Here is a 20,000-nt window from a genome sequence, read left to right on the forward strand (position 1 = left end):
ATCATCCGACGACGAAACATTTTCTGATAATAAAACCTATTTATGTTACGAATTGCTTTCGTTTCATCCGGCAATTTTGCGGCACATCAACCCTTTTTTGTATTTAATGCCGAATCGCTATCCCTCTGCACACACAGTTGAGTTCTACACTTCCGGCCAGGGAGAAATACTTCCGCTGCGTCATCAAGTGTGTAATTTAACGTAAACATTTAAAACACGCAGCTCACAGGCCGCATACGGCTTACTGCAAGCTTATTTGCGGCCCACATATATATCAACTTTGAAGGGAGGACATTTCGTTGTTTTGTTTTACGGCACAAAGCACTACACCAAAAAGAACAATGCTGACTATTTAAAAGAAGAAGAAAAAAACGTAATGGGAAAAGGATTTGTTAATCTTGAAGCCTATCATTGCCCGGGGAGGAGCTCATGGACAACAAAATAGAAGATGTATTCAAAAGTATGTTTAGGTCATTTCTTTCAAAGCTTCAGTTCTCTGTCTCTTCACTCTTTTTTCCGCCTCCCTCTCTCTCTTCTCTATCTCTCGGTGAAATAAAATATCGAATTAATGTACGTTAAAAATAGATTACATTTTGAAAATGCAACATCAGTAATGGTATCCTCCGTCTGCACAACAACACGCAGATCGCCAGATCAGGGAGAAAAAAACACCCATAAATATTTTTTTGAAAGGATGGCGTTTACCAGATGATGCGACCTTGATTTCTAAAGTCATGGTTGGGAAATCAACGTTGGGTGTTCTATACAGACGGTCTCCAGAGCTGCATTAAACAATCAGAGAAAATCTGGGTCGTTTATATGTGTAAGAAAGACAAATAACTGTGCCAAGTTTCGTTGTTCTACTGCTATGAGAAGTGAATCAGGGACATTATACAATAGTATCTATATATTAATATGGTAGTACCTTTAACGTACGTACGTGTGTCACGGTTTCCAGATTACGATTATTCGATCCGGAGATGTTATTTATTAAAAAGGAAGATAGAAAGTGATACCATACTACGAACGTTAAATTAGTATAAAGATAATAATAATGTTTTTGGTATGTTATCATCTTCTAGCCTCCTTTTTAATAAATAGGATCTCCCGATCACCGAAGATGCAACGTAGAAAAAAAAATAAATGATGTCTCTTTTGGGCCGTACGGTACCTTTTTGATCTTCGGCTTCGATCCAAGGATAGTATCTGTCCGGTCTAAAGATAATATCATGGGGTTTCTGTTCGCACCGGGCGTCCATACAATGGAAATATGTCATAGACTCCTATAATGATATTGGTGATAAACCGTAATAACCATATATATTCTGACACTACATTAACCAGATTACTTAGATAAATATTGTTACAATTTTAACAAAAGGGCTACAATAATATCGCGGGCCTCCATTCACGCTGAACGTCCACAGAATTCTCAGCAGCAATCTATTACATATAAAAGATGCCGCTGTGGAATTTCCACAAGTCCGCTAGTTTGTATGAATAAATTAATTTGATAGTAAAACGTATTTATTTTATAAATATCAAACAGACCCCACAAGATTATTGGTATGCATAAATTAAAAGTAAAACCTATTTTCTTTTTATTAATGCCATTCACGAAGACACCCCCTCCCAATTATTATTGATATGAATAAATTAAAAATATTTTTGGGAAATGCAAAAAAAAAAAAAAAGAAGAAATATATCACGTGGGTACAATTTTTTTTTGCCAGTTTGTAGAATGAGCATTTTAAACCATTGTAAATTATGTTATGCGTATCCTTATTACGTAAATATTTCACCATGGTTAGTTTCTGCCTTTTTTCTTTAAAGATTATTAAAGCACTATCCATAATTTTCTGAAATATTTTTATCCATGTTGACACAAAAACGACATTCTTTAGTCATATCGTATTCTCCTTATTTAACTCCATCGGATTATCGTAAAGCCAAGTACGTCCAAGCATGGAATACTGCTGCCATATCTGGACAGAAGCTGCTAAAAACGGCCTATCCTGCCTTAACAGAGTACAAAATAGACTTTGTGGCTTAGTGGGGGATGCCCTTTTCTCTACCCTGCAACCTCTTTCCCACAGAAGAGACGTTGCGAGCCTATCCTTGTTTTATCGTTATTTCCATCGCAGGTGCTCGTCTGAACTCCAATCTCTGGCCCCCCCTCGCCAATCTTTCACGAAAAACACCTGTCTAGCTGAATCCACTGGGAAAAATTTTCCCCCCTCTTTATCTGTGCCTTAATCAAAACGTGGATTCCATGAACAAAGCTTCTTTCTTAGAACTGCGCGCCTGTGGAACTCTGTTCCGTCTGCCTGCTTCCCACCTGACTACAACTTGGATGTGTTCAATTCCAACGTTAACAAATTCCTAATGAATCGCCCCCTTAAGTAAACACTTCATCAAATCTCCACACTAAAGTAATGTACTTGCAATAACCCTTATCCCTGAGTGGCTTCCGGGCCTTGATAAGTGGTGCCCACTGTGTAAAAAAAAGTTAACAGAAAGGGAGCCATCTTCCATCGTAATAATGCTCGCCATCATACAGCACTACTGACCAAAGATCTAGGAGAATATGGTTGGAAAATCTTGACCCATCCTGCGTATTCTCCTTATTTAGCTCCTTCGGATTATCAATTATTTCGAGGATTACAAAACCATTTAATTGGCCTTAAGTCTACATCACTAGACTAAATACAAGTTATATTCATATTTCACATTAAAACCTAAAATGTTTTATAAGGGAGGCATTCATAAGCTCGTTGACAGATAGAATCAAGTTATAGAGAGGAATGTCGTTATTGTTATGAATCAATATTCTCAAAAACACAGTTTTTTATTTTCACGATTAAATTTGAAATCGGCAATAACTACTACGACTTTGTGCTTATGTCTTGAATTGATACTTATGTTGATATGTTGTGGGATCCCTGGATTTGGCAGTACCGTTTTGGATGACGATTGTGTCCTTAAGTGTTGCTAAGCACCACATTAGCATTTATATATATTATATATAGATATTATGTTTTGCGAAGAATGAAACACAAAGGAAATATAGGGACGTTGACATGAAATCGAAATAAACAAAGCACTGAGAAAATAGAATGGTCACCAGTTAGCAAGTGCTAATTCAACAACGAGATTTTGGAAATAAAGTGTGAAAATATGAGTTAACGAACAAAATATATTTATTTTAACAATTTTACATAGATGTAAAGCCACTCGAGGATAAGGGTTACTCAGTGTAAGATTGTCGATGAAAAACACTGTAATGATTAGAAGTGGTGGAAATTGGATAGAATTTGATCAGGAGCTTAACAAGAACTTTTATATAAATTTATATTGGACTTGATAACGACTATGTTGTAGTCAACTGGAAAACAGTCCTGCACTATAGAGTTCAACGAGCAGGCAGCTCTAGAAAAGAAACTTTGTTGATGGAATCTACGTTTTAAGTACGTGTAGAGAGAGGGAAAAATTGTTGACAATGATTGTAGTTAGATGATGTATTTTGTGATTTTTTTTGCATGGAGACCATAGAATGAAGCTCAGACGAGAACTTAGCAAGCAAATAACGACAGAGCAGATATAGACAGGTAGCGAATTGTGTCGGGAGCGAGATACCTTCTAGAGCAGTAGAATGATTTAACTAGTCTCTCACCGATCCTGGCAACCGATTTGATGTAAGTCTTCAATTTCAAGTCAGGAATCAAAGTGAGTTCAAAAACCTTGTCGAAGCAAAGTGCTTCCTCGAGATGAGAGCCATTCATTTCAGTTTAGGGTAAGTTGGGATCAGAACGCTTGTGGTGAACGCTTGATCTTTGACATAAAAGTTAACCAGCCACCCTTTTCCCCATTGCACCACGTGCTCAAGTTCAGATAAGAGCGTCTCAGGGAGATCTTGATTATTGCCGATCTTTGGTTTTGTTATAGATGATAGTGTCGTCTATGTACATGTCGACAAATGATTTGGGAGATCATTAATGAAGAACAGGAAGAGGGTTGGACCCAGGATATTCTTGAGACACGCCAGTGTTGATACTTTGAGCTTCAGCACTCTGCACATTAACGACTACTTTTATAAACCTACCAGGGAGAAAGTATTCAAGGGTTCAGAGAAATTTTCCAGATATTTCATAGCTGAAAATCTTGTCAAGTAGAACTTTATTCAAAACCCTATCAAATGCCTTTGATATGTCAAGAGTTGTTGCTCTAGAGAGGAAGCCATCGTCGATAGATTCACTGATTCTATGTGAAACTATAGTCAGTACATCAGCTGTAGATCTCGCAGAACAGAATCCATATTGTTTGTTTCTGAGTAGATTTTTTTTGATGAGATGGTTTACGACTTCTCTATTTATCACGGATAAGAGCAACTCATGACACACAGGAGACTAATTGGTCTGTACTAAGACGCAGAAGACAAATCTCCGGACTAGCGAAGTTTTCCAAGGTGTTGGGGAGCATTTCCCCCGTAACACAGCGTTTGAACAGCTTTGCAAGAATCGGAGCCGGTTTCGGTTGAAACCTTTTGAGTACTATGATTGGAATGTTGTCAGGTCATGCCCTTTTCTCTCCCACAGAAGAGACGTTGCGAGCCTATCCTTGTTTTATCGTTATTTCCATAGCAAGTGCTCGTCTGAACTCCAATCTCTGGTCCCCCCTTGCCAATATTTCACGAAAAACACCCGTCTAGCTGAATCCACTGTGAAAAATTCCCCCCACTCTATATCTGTGCCTAAATCAAAACGCGGATTCCATGCACAAAGCTTCTTTCTTAGAACTGCACGCCTGTGGAACTCTGTTCCGTCTGCCTGCTTCCCTCCGGACTACAACTTGGATGTCTTCAAGTCCAATGTTAACAAATTCCTAATGAACCGCCCCCTTAATTAAACACTTCATCAAATCTCCACACTAACGTAATGTACTTGCAATAACCCTTATCCCTGAGTGGCTTCCGGGCCTTGATAAGTGGTGATCACTGTGTAAAAAAAAAAAGAAAAAAAAAGTTACCTTACTAGCATCAAGGTTTGGCAACACAACGGACAGAAATGTACATGACGCTCATATTATTTTCGGTCTCGGGAAAAAATTCAGAAAGTAGGTGGCACTGATGCAAAGTTCTTGGGTAAGGGTTTAGCTTTGTCGGATACTGACAAAATCACCCCAGGAATGGAGGACAGGATCTTTTTTGTTATTAGCTAAAACTCATAGGGAACGCAGCCTCTTCTCTTCTATTCTTGTCTCTAATTTTCTACAATAATTTTGCAGTGATTGCTGACAGACTTTGAAAGATTAAAGTTTGTTGAAAAGTTCTTGAAGATACATCGACAGGCAAACAGACAACTATTATTTATATAAAACATATAACAATTTTGAAATAAAAATCCTAGGCGTCTGAAAGGTTTGTACCCGACTTTCGAAGGCACCCGACCAAATGCGTCCTATAAATACACCCGAATCTGCTGCATATTTTAGTCATGCTTTATCTTATATTTTTATTTATTTCTATTTCTTCACTTTGTCAATGAATGAATCGCTTGTCCTGTGTAGTCTCAAGGAGAAGAAAATTTAGACTTTGATAAAATAAATTAAGAAAAAAAAAACACTCTTTACTTCGATAACGTTCACAGTGAGTTGATATCTTTAGACTCGTTACTGTCCGAAAAATGGCGCTATCATCGCTGCAGAAAAAAAAAACGGATTTAAAAACGCCATTATCTTTTTTGTGCTTTTCTGAGAATAGATGATTAGTGATAGCGCTATTTTAAAACCGAGGATTCTTCTTCTTCTTCTTCTTCTTCTTCTTCTTCTTCTTCTTCTTTTTCTTCTTCTTCTTGTTTTTTCTCTTCTTCGTCTTCTTTCTTTCCTTCTTTTTACTTTTCCTTTCTTTTTCTGTTTTATCGGTTTCCTCACTTTTTTCTTTTCCCTTTTTATTTTTTCTTCGCTCTTTCTTTTACATTTTCTTCTTTCCGTCTTTGTTGTTCTTCTTCCCTTTTCCTTCCTTTTCTTTAATTCCTTCTTTTAATCTTCTTCTTCTTTTGTTATATACTCTTTCTTTTATTTTATTCCTTTACTTTCTTTTTATAATTTTATTAGCTGGCAACCCGGCGTTGCACGGTCATACAGTACGCTTAAACATGATATTTTAATTTATGCAGATTGCATGTGAATTATTATGGAATCAATCCTCTATTGATTATTATATATTATGAGGAATAATATATCCGGTAAACTAAAATTGCAAAATTGCAAAATAAATAGATAAATATAATATTAATGTCATTCATCAAATTTCGTCTGTGTTTGTTTACAATATCACGTCGGCTGATATTTGTACTTGGCGATGAATGCACTGGAAATGTCACTTCTGATTAATGTTTAGTTATAAAATATACAAGCGAAGAAATGATTTGCGGCGATTTTAAATAGTGCATCTTCTTTTATTGTAAATTGAACTCATTAATAAGAAAAAATTAAAATAAAATGGTGAGGTACACCCAGGCGTGAACAGGTGATTATACGATCTGTAGTCGAATCCTCTATCACTTAACTATATCTCCAGATAGTAGTAATTACCTACTCTTTCCTCGTCTCCATCATCATTTTCTTATTCTTTTTCATCTCCATTTTTCTTTCTTTATCCCGTTATACGGCACAATCATATTGGTATACCGGTTCTCGGCAGATCACCCAAGTTAAGCAACGACGAGCCTGGCCAGTATCAGATGGGTGAATTTCAAAAGACTAGGTGCTGTATGTACCGTGTCAAGTCGTAGAAATTTCCAGGTTGGTATCTGATCCCATCCATAGCCTTGAGCCCTTGGAAGGGCATAGGCCATGCACCACTTTGTAGGTGCTTTTGTAGTGAGGAGTCCTTTTTTTCGGAGTGGGTGGGGGGTACTGGCCCCACGGTCAACCTTTCTAGAAGGTACATACAGCGTCTAGGCTTCCCAAATGGTCACCCGGCCAGGATCAACGTTACTTAACTTCGGTGATCTGGCAAGAACCGGTGTGTCAACGTGATTGTGCCGTACAGGTTGGTATCTGAGGACGCGTTTAACTCACGGGAGGAGATACGTCCCCGAATCAAGACGGAAAGCAGTGGGAAACTATCGTCTCCCCGAGATTACCATGGCTCTACAATTTGGAGAGCCGTGGTCGCCGACGTTGTTGAAACAGCAGGGCCGTCGCATGCATGCATACCCTATTATTCCTTTATTTGCTCTGTTCATTTTCTCTTTCCTTTATTTTATCTCTTTCATGTTTTTCTCGTCCTTGTTCTTTTTCTTATTTTCTTTATTTTCTATTATATTCTTCATTCTCTTCGTCTTCCTTTCTTTTTATCCTTTCTTTTATATTATTTCCCCTTCTCATTATTTATTTATTCGTTTATTTAATTAGCATTTAATTTATTGCTAATTGTCCGAGACGCATGTACCAGGAATATCAACGGAGCAGTTCTGGCATTTTTTTGTAGGCCAGAGTGCTCTTTCTCGATGCCGCTGGCGCTTCAAATCCAACATTTTGACCTTTGTGCCACATCATTCCGCCACCGTAGCAAGATATACCAAATCTAATGATGTCATAGAGTCCAATCGAAACTTTCGTTATATAATCGCACATGCATTTCGCCCCCTCCCTCATTTTAGATTGTCGATGCACCAAAGCAGAAAGATTAGTATACTCATGTATAAGCAACATTTGATCGTCCCACTTGTAAAAGTGCGATTATATTCCTGCGTCGATCTTCCCTTAAAAGGATGCATGCCATCATTTTCTAGCATAAACATAACTTGTCCACAAAATATAAAATTAAATACAATGATACATTGTAGTGCACATACCTGCACCACGTTTCAACTGTAAAACTATTTATATGTGTGTGTGTGTGTGGGGGGGGTAGATCCGATGGGAACGAACGTTTATTTACTAGCTTTCATAATCTTTCTGTAGCAAAATAACAAATACACTTTTTTAGGGGGTCGCTGGGGCTCCCTAAATTTAATAACCTTCTGCCTGTATTTTCTTGTTTTCGAGGGGAGACAAGTACAGTTCAGTTATGGGAAACATAGTAGAGAGGTAATCTCGAACTCGACTCAGACAAACGTTTATAAGATTCCAGTCTGGTCAAAGCAATCGGAGTAGACAGGTGCAAAAGGTCAAACCTACCTGCATGTTTATCTCTCCTTTTCTATATTACCCTCTCTCCCTTTTCTCTCAAGTTTCCACCATCATGCCGGAAATAGATATTCAGTTGAAAGTGTGATACCATTGGCGTTGGGTACATTTTAACAAGCTCTCCAGTTAAAAACGCTTTTTCAAGATTAGAATAAATCTCTATTTTTATATATAAAAAACATGGGTTGTTCGCTTATTTTATCTACCGTTCAATTCCAGCACCAAGATTCCTGCTTAGATAATTAATTCTCTGGAGAGAATTAATTTCGATGAACACCTTGTCAGTAATGATGCCGTTAAGACGAAAAGAAGAGCCGTCCAACAGGGTAACAAATGTCATACCAACCCCTTGATCTAAAAGGATCATGCCCATTGTTTATATGCTTACTTCTGTGTCTAGGACGTAACAATCATTGCAGAGATGTCTCCACGGCACGGAGTTATTTCGTACATTTTCCCCAGTAAACATCGGATTATATTTCTTTCTCCCTTTGTTGGTATTTATGATTATAAGAATGAACGATAGCTGTGCATGGGTGTCCGGAGCGTGCTTTACCACTCCATTATATTTTGAGTGTCGCCCGTACTGAAGATTGGAATTTCAACCTCCAGAAGAGTGTCACTTACAATTGAATTTTACCACGCCATGAGTCTTTGCTGATCCAATTGCAAATTACTTCGGTCTTCTATTCAGTCATGGCTGACGGAACGAGATCATACTCACCCTGTGGATTAAATAAAAGATACTATTTGAAATTTCTTGTAGAATCTCGAATTCGACGGAAAAATTCCCGAATTCGACAAGAGACGCCCGAAGAAGATCGTAGGCTACATCTACCGAAATGTTATGCAAATAACAGTCGAGATGAGAACAGTAGGCAGAATAAAAAAAAGGAATTTGACATTCTTTTTTTTTGCACCCTGTCCAAGAAGGATAGCTGGTGATTAGTAGGGCTATGACAACTGCATATTCTTCTCATTGTTTTTACTCTCGAGTATATATTCGACACAGACATAGTTAATCAACCGAGAACCACTTCATATAAAATAATATATCAATAGATATATACCCGAGAGTAAAAACAATGAAAAGAATATGCTGCTGTCATAGTCCTAGCGATTAGTGCACTCCGATTGAGACTATAGTGACTAGTGGAATTTTTCGGGTAGTTCATGTAAAATGCCGGGTATCTTTTCGCACAGACGTTGGTAATTTTTTTTTAATGAAAAATATAGTATGTCTGTTGTTATAAAGATAATCAAATCAATAATTGATTGAAAAATGAAAACGATATTCTTTTTGTACGTATGAAGAAAATACAATGAATAATTATTGGGCAATTTTTACGAAGCTTTAAGAAAATTCAAATTCAAATCAAAAGAAAAAAACACTCATTATATAACGTGGCTATTAACAGTTCAAACCGTGTTCGTTACAATTCAAACCATATTCGTTACAGTTCAAACCTCTCTCGAACTCCCACGACGTCTGGTACCGTCGCAAAGGAACAAACCAATTTATTACTGTTACTCTACAAACAATACCTGCTTCTTATTTTTCTAACTGTTCATTTCGTCTTTTATGGGATTAACAAAATCCCTGCCGTATCGACACCAGTTTAAAAGTCTCTCGTTTCACCGCAGAGCCACATATCCATCTCCTCCGCGTTTTTCTTTCTCTCCCCGACCACACGTTAACCATAACCATCCCTTTCTCGTGTTCGACTTTACACGTCCATTTTCCTCGGCGCACACTTTGCTTCTTGTCACACAAGCCTGCAACACTTCATTTGCACATGTGTTTTTTCGGCCATTGCTGCTAATATCTTCGCAAGCCAGCTATCCTACAGCTCCTGCTGATCTTTTCCCGCGCGCTCATACGCGCTTTATTAAAATTATAAGTTTTATGCATAAAATATTTATTTTCTGGTAGCAAATAACATTATTTTTCTGATTTTTTAAATTTAATACTAGCTGGCCACCCGGCGTTGCCCCTTTGTAAAACATGTTTAAATATGATATTTTAATTTATGTAGATTTCGTATTTATTATTATAAAGCCATTTCTATATCGATTATTATATTGTACCCAGTATATAGCAATGATTTCAAAACTAAAAAAAATATGACTTGTGTGCCATCAGTTAGAATCGAAACCAAAACATATAGTCTCCAACCTTAGTCGTTACCGTTTAAGGTATTGTCAGATGGATGATAAATATTTAAAAATGAACCGACGTTGACGCATAAATGTATATATTTGCGCACGCGTACAAATAACACATTTAGTCGCCTTACTCTTGCCAAATTCCATTTTTTTTTCTAATTTTGATCCCTTATCTTTTTACCAGCTAAAATCAATAAAAGAATAATCTATAAAAAAATGCAATCATTTAACCCCCTCACGTCGCCATGTGGCCTTGCGTCTCGGGGGAGATGCACTTTGAAAAAGATTAGAGACAGACACATAAGCAGACAGAGTGAGTTTTATAAATTAGATTTTGTAATAATTTTTTGGTTTAAATTAAATATTTCTTATAATTAACTAATGAAAGCAAATAAATGATAAAAGATGAGAATAGTAGTCCGAAAATTACAAATAATACGAATACCCAATTCTAATCTGAAAAATAAGGAAACATTGTAAGTTTTCTAGCTCGATATAGGGAACCTACTTTATTTGCGCTAGACAATATACTTAGGTATTTATTCAAATTCAATATTGGGCGTTTAAACGTTGGAAATTCGAAAGACGCCATCGGCACAGTTTTTATTGCACGTTTATTTCTTCATATTAAGACTTACGTCATTGTTAGAAAGTATAGTCAACAGACTCGGCTGTTCCTTTTCTTTTTACGTTCAACAAAAAAAAGAAAGATTTAAATTTAAAAGCGAATGCCAAAAATTCTCAGCAAATCTTCATGTATTAAGAGATTACGTGTTTTGGAAAGAATTTATATCCAATTAAAACAGCATTCCCGGAACAGATTATCCAAAGTTTATATATATATATATATATATATATATATATATATATATATATATATATATATATATATAGATAGATAGATAGATAGATAGATAGATAGATAGATGGATATTTGTGCGTATATATATATATATATATATATATATATATATATATATATATATATATATATATATATATACATACAATAATGTAATGCAATAGATCTACTGGCATGGAAATGCAGTGATTATTGGTCTTTATTAATGGCTGTAATATTTTATAAAGACAATCCCAGCTAAATAAAAATTGCTCAATATACCACATAGAGAAAATAAATCATAAATTAGTAATTTGAATTTTATGGCGTGAACTGGTTAAATTTCAAATCTAGAATTTTTATCATATGCAAGACAAAGAATACATTTCAATAAGTATATCTCCTTAATCTATAGGGTTCCGATGTCTACCTATCTCCTCAGAGGAGAAAATATTAGCAAATATTGTAATGGTTTATTCCTAATAAAGATAGAAAATCATAATTAGAAGTTTTTAAATCATAGAGTAAGGGAAATTATGTACTGGTTCCAAATAAAAAGGATATTGAAATTCTATATTCGTTTAAAATAAAAAAAAGATATTGCATATCCTTTTCATTACATACTTTTATTTATATTCGGATAAACATTTTCAATATCGCTACTTCGGTCAAATAATTATAAACAACTAAAGATCTCGCCAGGCCATACAAGTTCCTCCTTTTAAAAGTTAAAATTTCCAATGAAAACGAAAAAACGAATCATACAAACGTTGTATTTAAAAAAGTCACGAGGTTATCTCATAATAAGGCTGGAGAAACATCTGAGAAGAGACGAAAGACGAGAAAAAAGTAAGAAAAAGAAAGATTGTGGCCCTACATATACAACTACGCAACAGTTGAAAATTTGTGTTAAAAATTTGTGTTAAATTCACATCTCCGTCCTTTTTGCTGAAGAGTTCTCTAATTACTTGTAATTGACTGACCGGAACATGCTCGTGAATGTGTAGCGACATATAAATGCATATGTAAAACAAATAAATGATTTTTGAATTTTGTTTTAAACATTTTCTTCTATTATTGTAACCATTATCAACCAATATAATTATTAAAAAATTATCATTACTATAAATATCGCAGTCACCAACGTATTTACCTTCTATTTTTAATTATGCTTAGCACAATTAGAGTAGATGATTATATCTAAGCATGGAGATAAATTAAGTATGTTCATTTTGAGATTTTATCATTATTGTTGTTGTTGTTGTTATTATTATTATTGTTATTATTATTATTATTATTATTATTATTATTATTATTATTATTATTGCTATACAAATTTAAAATCTTCGCGTAGTAAATAAAAAAAGCTATGATGAAAAATGGAATGAGGGTGGGGGACTGGACGGGGAGGAGGAACGAATAAGAAGGAGAAAAGTATGCCTTAGAATCACTACCAATAAATTATTTATGGTTTCCCTTTTTCATTCTTCTTTTCTTCCTTTTTTCCATTCTTTCTTTCTTTCTGTTTTCTAATCTTCTTTTCTCCCTTTCATCTTTTCCTTTTCTTCCTTATCTCTTAACCTCTTCACTAATGTACGTAGGGATGATAGTGCTGATTGAACCTACACATACTAGTATGTTTAAGATTTAGGGCGGCCATCACACACGGATTACGAATACTGTTCTTTCTACTCTTCCATTACATCTATCTCGATCATACCCCCATCCCTTCCCATTCATTCCTATATCTCAACAGAAACTCAAAATCGCACTCCTACACTCCTATACAACCAAATCTATTTTAAAAAATATTTGACGGGACTTCCTAATATTAATTCTCTGTGACAAGAAAGACCTGATATTTTCATTGCAAACTTTACTTTCGTATAAGCTGTAGTAACTAGATGACCGAAACATGTTCATGACTGTGTAGCAGCATATTACTGCTTATATAAAAACAAATATAGTGTATTATATATACATATATATATATATATGTTGTGGAGACGCCTACTAATTAACGTAGGCGGGTGAGTGAGATATATAAAGGTATCAATCACCAATACCGAAGGAGTCCGGCAACGACCGCCAAAAAGGCAAGACGCCTATGCTGCCTCCAGTAAGACATGCAACACGCCACCTGCCGGAATATCTCCAAACTGAAGTATATCTGAAGACATGTAAATATGTATATAACTTTTCTTCCTAATATATTATTGTATACCTTTAATTTCGTGTTCTTGTTAATTATTTGTGCAGACACAACAATATATATATATATATATATATATATATATATATATATATATATATATATATATATATATATATATATATGAAACATTAAGATTGGAAAATGAAGTCACAAAATATTTTTATATTTGTGAATATAGAATGGTTCATTTATTTAATAAAGGTATACATTTAGTTGGGCGATAGAGGGGACTCTTTATACCAAGGCCTCTCTATCCCCCAACTAAATGTTTGTATACCTTTATTAAATATATACATTCTATATTCACCAATATATAGTTTTTGTGACTTCATTTTCCATTCTTATTGTTTCGTATATAAACTCCAATCAAATTTGTTGAGCTTTATATCATCCCGATAAGTCTCTTTTTATAGAATTGAACTTACTCTATTCTCCTAACTCTCTAAGCTATATATATATATATATATATATATATATATATATATATATATATATATATATATATATATATATATATTAATGGAACGCCGTTCTGCCAGATCAAACATAGCCATTCATGTGTCTTGATACATCTATCATTATATGTAATCAGTTTTTTAAAATAGTCAACCATATAGGAGCCTATTCGTGACCAGACAAACACACATACACACCCGCAGACATTCAGCTTTATATTATAGATATATATAAGGCCGTTTTGTGCTTGAGAACATCGCTTATTTTACCAATACTTTCCTGTATATTAACGTTTTCTTACAGACACACAATCACAGGAGATCATAAACTAACACAGAAATGAAAAGACATGCTGCAATAGTTATAATAATGACATAACACAGCGATTTGCAAATTATACAGTTTCTTAAAATCGCTCGATACTTTGTTTTTAAAGTTCGCAAAGGGTTAGAAGATAATGATGACCAAATGACTCCTAGTGCTAAACGTAAAAATCACCAGCAACGCTCTGACAACATTAGAACACACGAGTTTATTCAAAAAGTTGAGAATAGCATTGATGAGAGCCCCCAAATGTCAATGCGGTCAATTGCAAAAGATTTCGGTGTCTCCGAAGCGACAATTCGAAGGACTATCCTGAGAATCTTCGATTCAAGCTCTATGTGATGAAAAGAGGCTAGATTATGTCCGAAAGAACTTCGTTTTGTGAGATCCAAGAGACTTAAAACAAAAAAGCTGACACATCCTGCTGAACATGACATGCTTCGGGTTTTTTTTCAGACGAAAAGAACTTTGACTAACGTGTGGCCTCCAAGCTCTCCAGGCCTTAATTCTTATGATTATTACGTTGTTGATAGAGATCCTCACAACACTAAAGATTCTCTGAAATCATCCAGTCAGAGTAATAGAAAACACCGATGAAGACCGTCTTATACGCTCTAACCAAAGATTTAGGTCTCGAATAGAAGCTGTTATTGAAGTGGAGGGAGATTTCATTGTTACTGAAGCGGAGGGAGATTTCATTGAATGAAATTTTTAAATAAGAATGTCGCTTATGGACTAATGTCATTTTATTTAATTACAAATGTGTTGTTATGTGTATTTTTATTGTCCTTAAAAATGTAATATATGTTCTCCAACACCAGATACACACTCTCTCTCACTCTCTCTCTCTCTCTCTATATATATATATATATATATATATGTATATGTATATATATATATATATATATATATATATATATATATATATAATTAAAAAAATGGTGTAGCCCTTTTAGGGAACCCCAATATATATGGCAATTAAGCTTTATTGTCATATGTATACTTTGAAAACTTATGACCAAGATTTGCTCACGTATCGAGCACTGACGAAGTAAAGACTGAAAATATTTGCATAAAACCTTACGTAGATACATAAAATAATAATAATAATAATAATAATAATAATAATAATAATATATATATATATATATATAATTCTGTAGAAATATATTTTCTTATAATGTATACGAATCCTTATTTAAGAAATTCAATGTAATTACAATCTCTCTCTCTCTCTCTCTCTCTCTCTCTCTCTCTATATATATATATATATATATATATATATATATATATATATACATTGAAAGTAATGACATTTCAAAAACAAACTTTAAATATATATATATATATATATATATATATATATATATATATATATATTAAAGTTTGTTTTTGAAATGTCATTACTTTCAATGTATACAATTTTCGCTTAACGGGTCTAGATTGTTATTTTAAAACCATTCACCGTTAATTTTGAGTTAAGCTCAATGTGTCTATTTAATAGGGACAGAGCAAGTGCAAAATTTTGTTGAAAATTCAAAGACTCACTAACGAAGGTTATAAAAAAGAAAACGCGAGTCTTTGAATTTTCAACAAAAATTTGCACTATATATATATATATATATATATATATATATGAGATCGAGATAGATAGATAGATAAATAGATAGATAGATTAAAACTCTGATGCTATCGGTATTTTGGTAGATTGTCACCGTGCACATAAGCATAAGTATTAAATATCAATTTATTAGGGTCGCGCTTTTTTTTTAGGAGTGTTATTTTAGATGTCATCTTGATACTGTTTGACGTCACCGATTTGTTTCGCGATCTGGATATGATATGAGCCAATCTCGCGAGAAGACATAACGAGATAATTCACGGCTGCTTTGTGACTCGCGCGCGAAAAAATACGTTTGTAGTTTGTAAATCTCGCATGTTAAAATGTTGCTGTCATTCTTTTGATAACACCTCGAGATAATTACCCCCTCCTCTCTTTTTCTCATCTTTCTCGCTTTTGTATCATTTTTTTTTATATATTATTTTATTTTACATCAAAGCACGGTTCTTCGTTAACAACTGCAAAGATTCGAGATGAGTCGATAAAAATCTGCGGATAAAAAATGTTATCATCGTTTTTGTTTTATTTTCGTCCGCTGAAAAAGAAAACATCTTCGGGACCAACACCTATCCCCTCATACGCAATTGCATAAACACTAGCTCAGATAATATATCCACGTACGGAAATCATCATCATCTGGGCGGGCTCCTTGTAGTGTCATTTATACAAGTATCATTAGCTGCATATATGCATACATGTTTCTGCTGCAACTCTTTTATAGAAACAACGCCTTTCAAATAGAAAACTGTATTAAAGAAGAACTATTTAAAATTTGGTTCCACCGATCTATCCTTGCCCAGATTAATGTGACTCTCACCCTCCAGATTTTCCTATCTACCATCAGCTGTCTCAGATATGAAGGATCACAGTTGGCGTCATGTGTAATTTGCTGGATTTACGTGGATCTAGTTCGTCCTATGCTCGTGCACCCGTGCTATGAAGTCCACAGTAATACACTTCTTACCAGCTCTTGTTTGCTCCTTTGGCAGCGACCGGCAAATTGTAGATGTCACTCCCTGATAGTAGTAGATATGGCAGGTAGGTTGCCATAAAATTGCTGCTTCGTGCGATGAACTTACCAAGATGTATTTAATACTGTTCATAGAATACGGGTGTGCGTGCCGTATAGCTTTCTTTCCAATCTTTTGGTTGGTATCCAGGCCAGTGCCATTGGTAACAGCATGGCAATGACATGCTTTGGCGGAAGAACTAAAGAACCAGTCAACGACAGGATACAAAAAGACAAAAAACAAAAAACAAAAAAACACGCCGAGCGGAAGGATCAATCATTGATGAAAGGCCAGCGTTAATCAGTGTAATTGAGAGACTACTGCGTTACACTTGTAGACGTAGCTGACATAGGTGATATTTCCGAGCTATCGAAAGATTCAATGTGACATACGAAGTAATTCTAATGAATGTGCCTGTACGTTCGCGTTAATCCTTATTATAACCATGGGTGGCGGAATAGCACTAATGTCAAAGAAAACGTAAGGCGCTTCCTTCCCTCCGCTAGTCTGTGACTGCAAATAAGGTAGCCGCTCTCTACCGTGCTAGAAAGTTACTTACGTCTGAGAGTATCTTGTATCTCGACAAGGCCAGCATCCACCCATGTATGGAGTATTGTTCTTATTTACAATGCCTCCCCACGGGACAGAGTTAGACACCAGAGTCGTTTTTTAACGTGGAGAAAAGGAACAAAATAAATATTGTCTCAGTCGTGAAGGATTTCTCCTTCACTGACAGAGAACAAGAAATTGAAGTGCAGCATCTGAAGAACAGATACTACACTTTGAGGTATTTATTTGCTCCCCCACGACACTTTTAGGTATTTATTTGCTCCCCCGATATTTAAAGTGAGGAGTGAAGGTGAAATGGGGACCAACTCCCCGGGGAGTAGGGGAGCTGGATAGTGACAATTGGTATGAAGGGTTGCCCCTACATTGACCAAGGTCTTATATATGGGGTCGCCCCCACATATGGTCTTTGCTTGATACTACACTTTGATCCCGGCCCGAAGGCCAATTGTAGATCAATAGTATTGCTGCCACATTTGGGCAGGTGCATCTACTACTAGTCTCTCCCTCTTAGGCAGCGTTCAAAATAGATTCGCCAACTTAATAAGTCCCGTACTGTCAGCTAGGCTTCAACCTCTGTCCTATCAACGAAATGGTGCATCCCTCTGTCTGCATTACAAGTATTTTAATAATAGGTACTCCGACGAACTACGAGCCTTTGTACGCCTTCGATGTAAAAAAAACCCCTACAAACCCGACAAGCAGCAAAATTTTACCTCTACAAAGTAGAGATTTCTAGATGCCAGAAAAACTTCTACTCTAATAGTTTCTTCCTTCGAATTGCTAGACTTTGGAATTCCCTTCCGAGTTCCTGTTTCCCTGGCTGTACTGACATGCAGAAGTTCATGTGTAATATAAACAGACATCTTGCTGCTCAACTCCTCACATATTATCCTTGAAAAGTATGTCCAAAATAGTATCCCCGTACATTAAAGTGGTACTGTGCCTTGTTTGGGGTGAAAATATAATCAAAGAAAACGATCAGGTTAAAGTAAGTGACTGATCTTATACAAAAGCAATCAAAGGTAATTGTGTTCATGGTTGTACGAGGTTTCGTGCGATGTTTCGTACGATGTTTCGTACGAGGTGATTTAAATAAGTTACGAGACTTTTAAAATTGTCGTAGTCTCATGAAAATTCAGTATGTTATTGCGATACATTTTATGAGAAGGCTAGTCAATTTTTATGATTTCAGGTTCAAATGAACAGCTACAGCAGGAATGGAATACACCCTACTAAAGTCTGATTGTCACAGCTGATGAATTTCAAAACTACAATCTGGGCGTGAGGACAACTCAGAACAATGATATGCAATAAAATTCTGTTTTAAACTTGGGAAAATGACACAGAAACGCATGGAATTCATCAGGCTGCTTTTAGATCATCTTGCATGAACCGAGCATCAGTTTTTAAGTGGTATAAGAGATTCAAGGAAGGCCGAGAGTCTGTGAGGGATGATAAGACGTGTGGAAGGAGTAAGGAAGTCAGAACACTTGAGTTGATTGACCAAATAAAGAATTTCACAGATAAGGACCGGCGTGTATCTATAGAGATAATATATGCACAGTTTGATGTCAGTGGGGGAACTGTATACAAAATTATTTCCGAGGAACTGAAGATGTGAAAGATTTGCGCAAAGTTTGTCTCAAGGATGTAATCCACAACCCCGTCCTTGTCACAAACTATTTAACCAAGATGAGCATCAAGATAGTTCCTCACCCTCCCTATAGTCCAAACCTTGCTCCTTGTGACTTTTATTTATTCCCTAAGCTCAACCTTAGAGGCTGTTGTTATGAGACAACTGCAAAGATGAAAGAGGATGTGATGAGGGTCATTGATACGCTCATACAAGAAGACATTCATGGGGACTTCCTGAAATTGTTGGAACGGTACAACAAGAGTATTACAGCCGGAGGAGATTACTTGGAAGGGGACTAGAGTTTCATGTGTGTACTATAAATAAAAGTACCTATACAAAAAAGTCTGGAAACTTATTGAAGACACCTCATATATCTTATTTGTTTGCTACTTGCAGGGTGAGCGGCTTTGCCCGAGCATAAAATACGCTTAAATATGATATTTTAATTTGTCCAGATTTCGTATATATTATTTCAACTATTGTTGTTTTTTGATGTCCAAAAACTTAGTTTTGTGTTGTATAAGATTCGTTTGTAGATTCTTTTATTCTTTTTTTCTTAATTTGTAGATTCTTTTATTCTTTTATTTTAAAAATCAGTGGCATTCATCCTAGGCTGATTAAACAGGTTTCCTCCAAAGTCTCACGGGGATATTAAATTCACAAGCGATCCCACGTCTCATGTATATCCTGGTGAAGGGAAATGATGACACCATGAAAAAAAAAAAAAAAAAAAAGAGGGAGAAATGATTCAAAGTTCCCCAAAGAGAAACAATGCGTTCGCTGTTTCTTTTTGCCGGCACAAAGAAGGTTTCCGCACCGCAATAGAGACAGGCTCCAAAATCTTTAAATGGTTTCTGGAGTCCGCTCTATGTAGCACCTCGAACCATTCTATTTTATATCTATCGGCACAGCATGGATTGTCAACCAAATGCTGGCCAATAGCAGAGTCCAAGGCTATAGAAGGAGGG

The sequence above is a fragment of the Euprymna scolopes genome, chromosome 31 (genome assembly GCF_053919585.1).
Source record: "Euprymna scolopes isolate OS-2025 chromosome 31, ASM5391958v1, whole genome shotgun sequence".
In the NCBI taxonomy this organism is placed as follows: Eukaryota; Metazoa; Mollusca; class Cephalopoda; order Sepiida; family Sepiolidae; genus Euprymna; species Euprymna scolopes.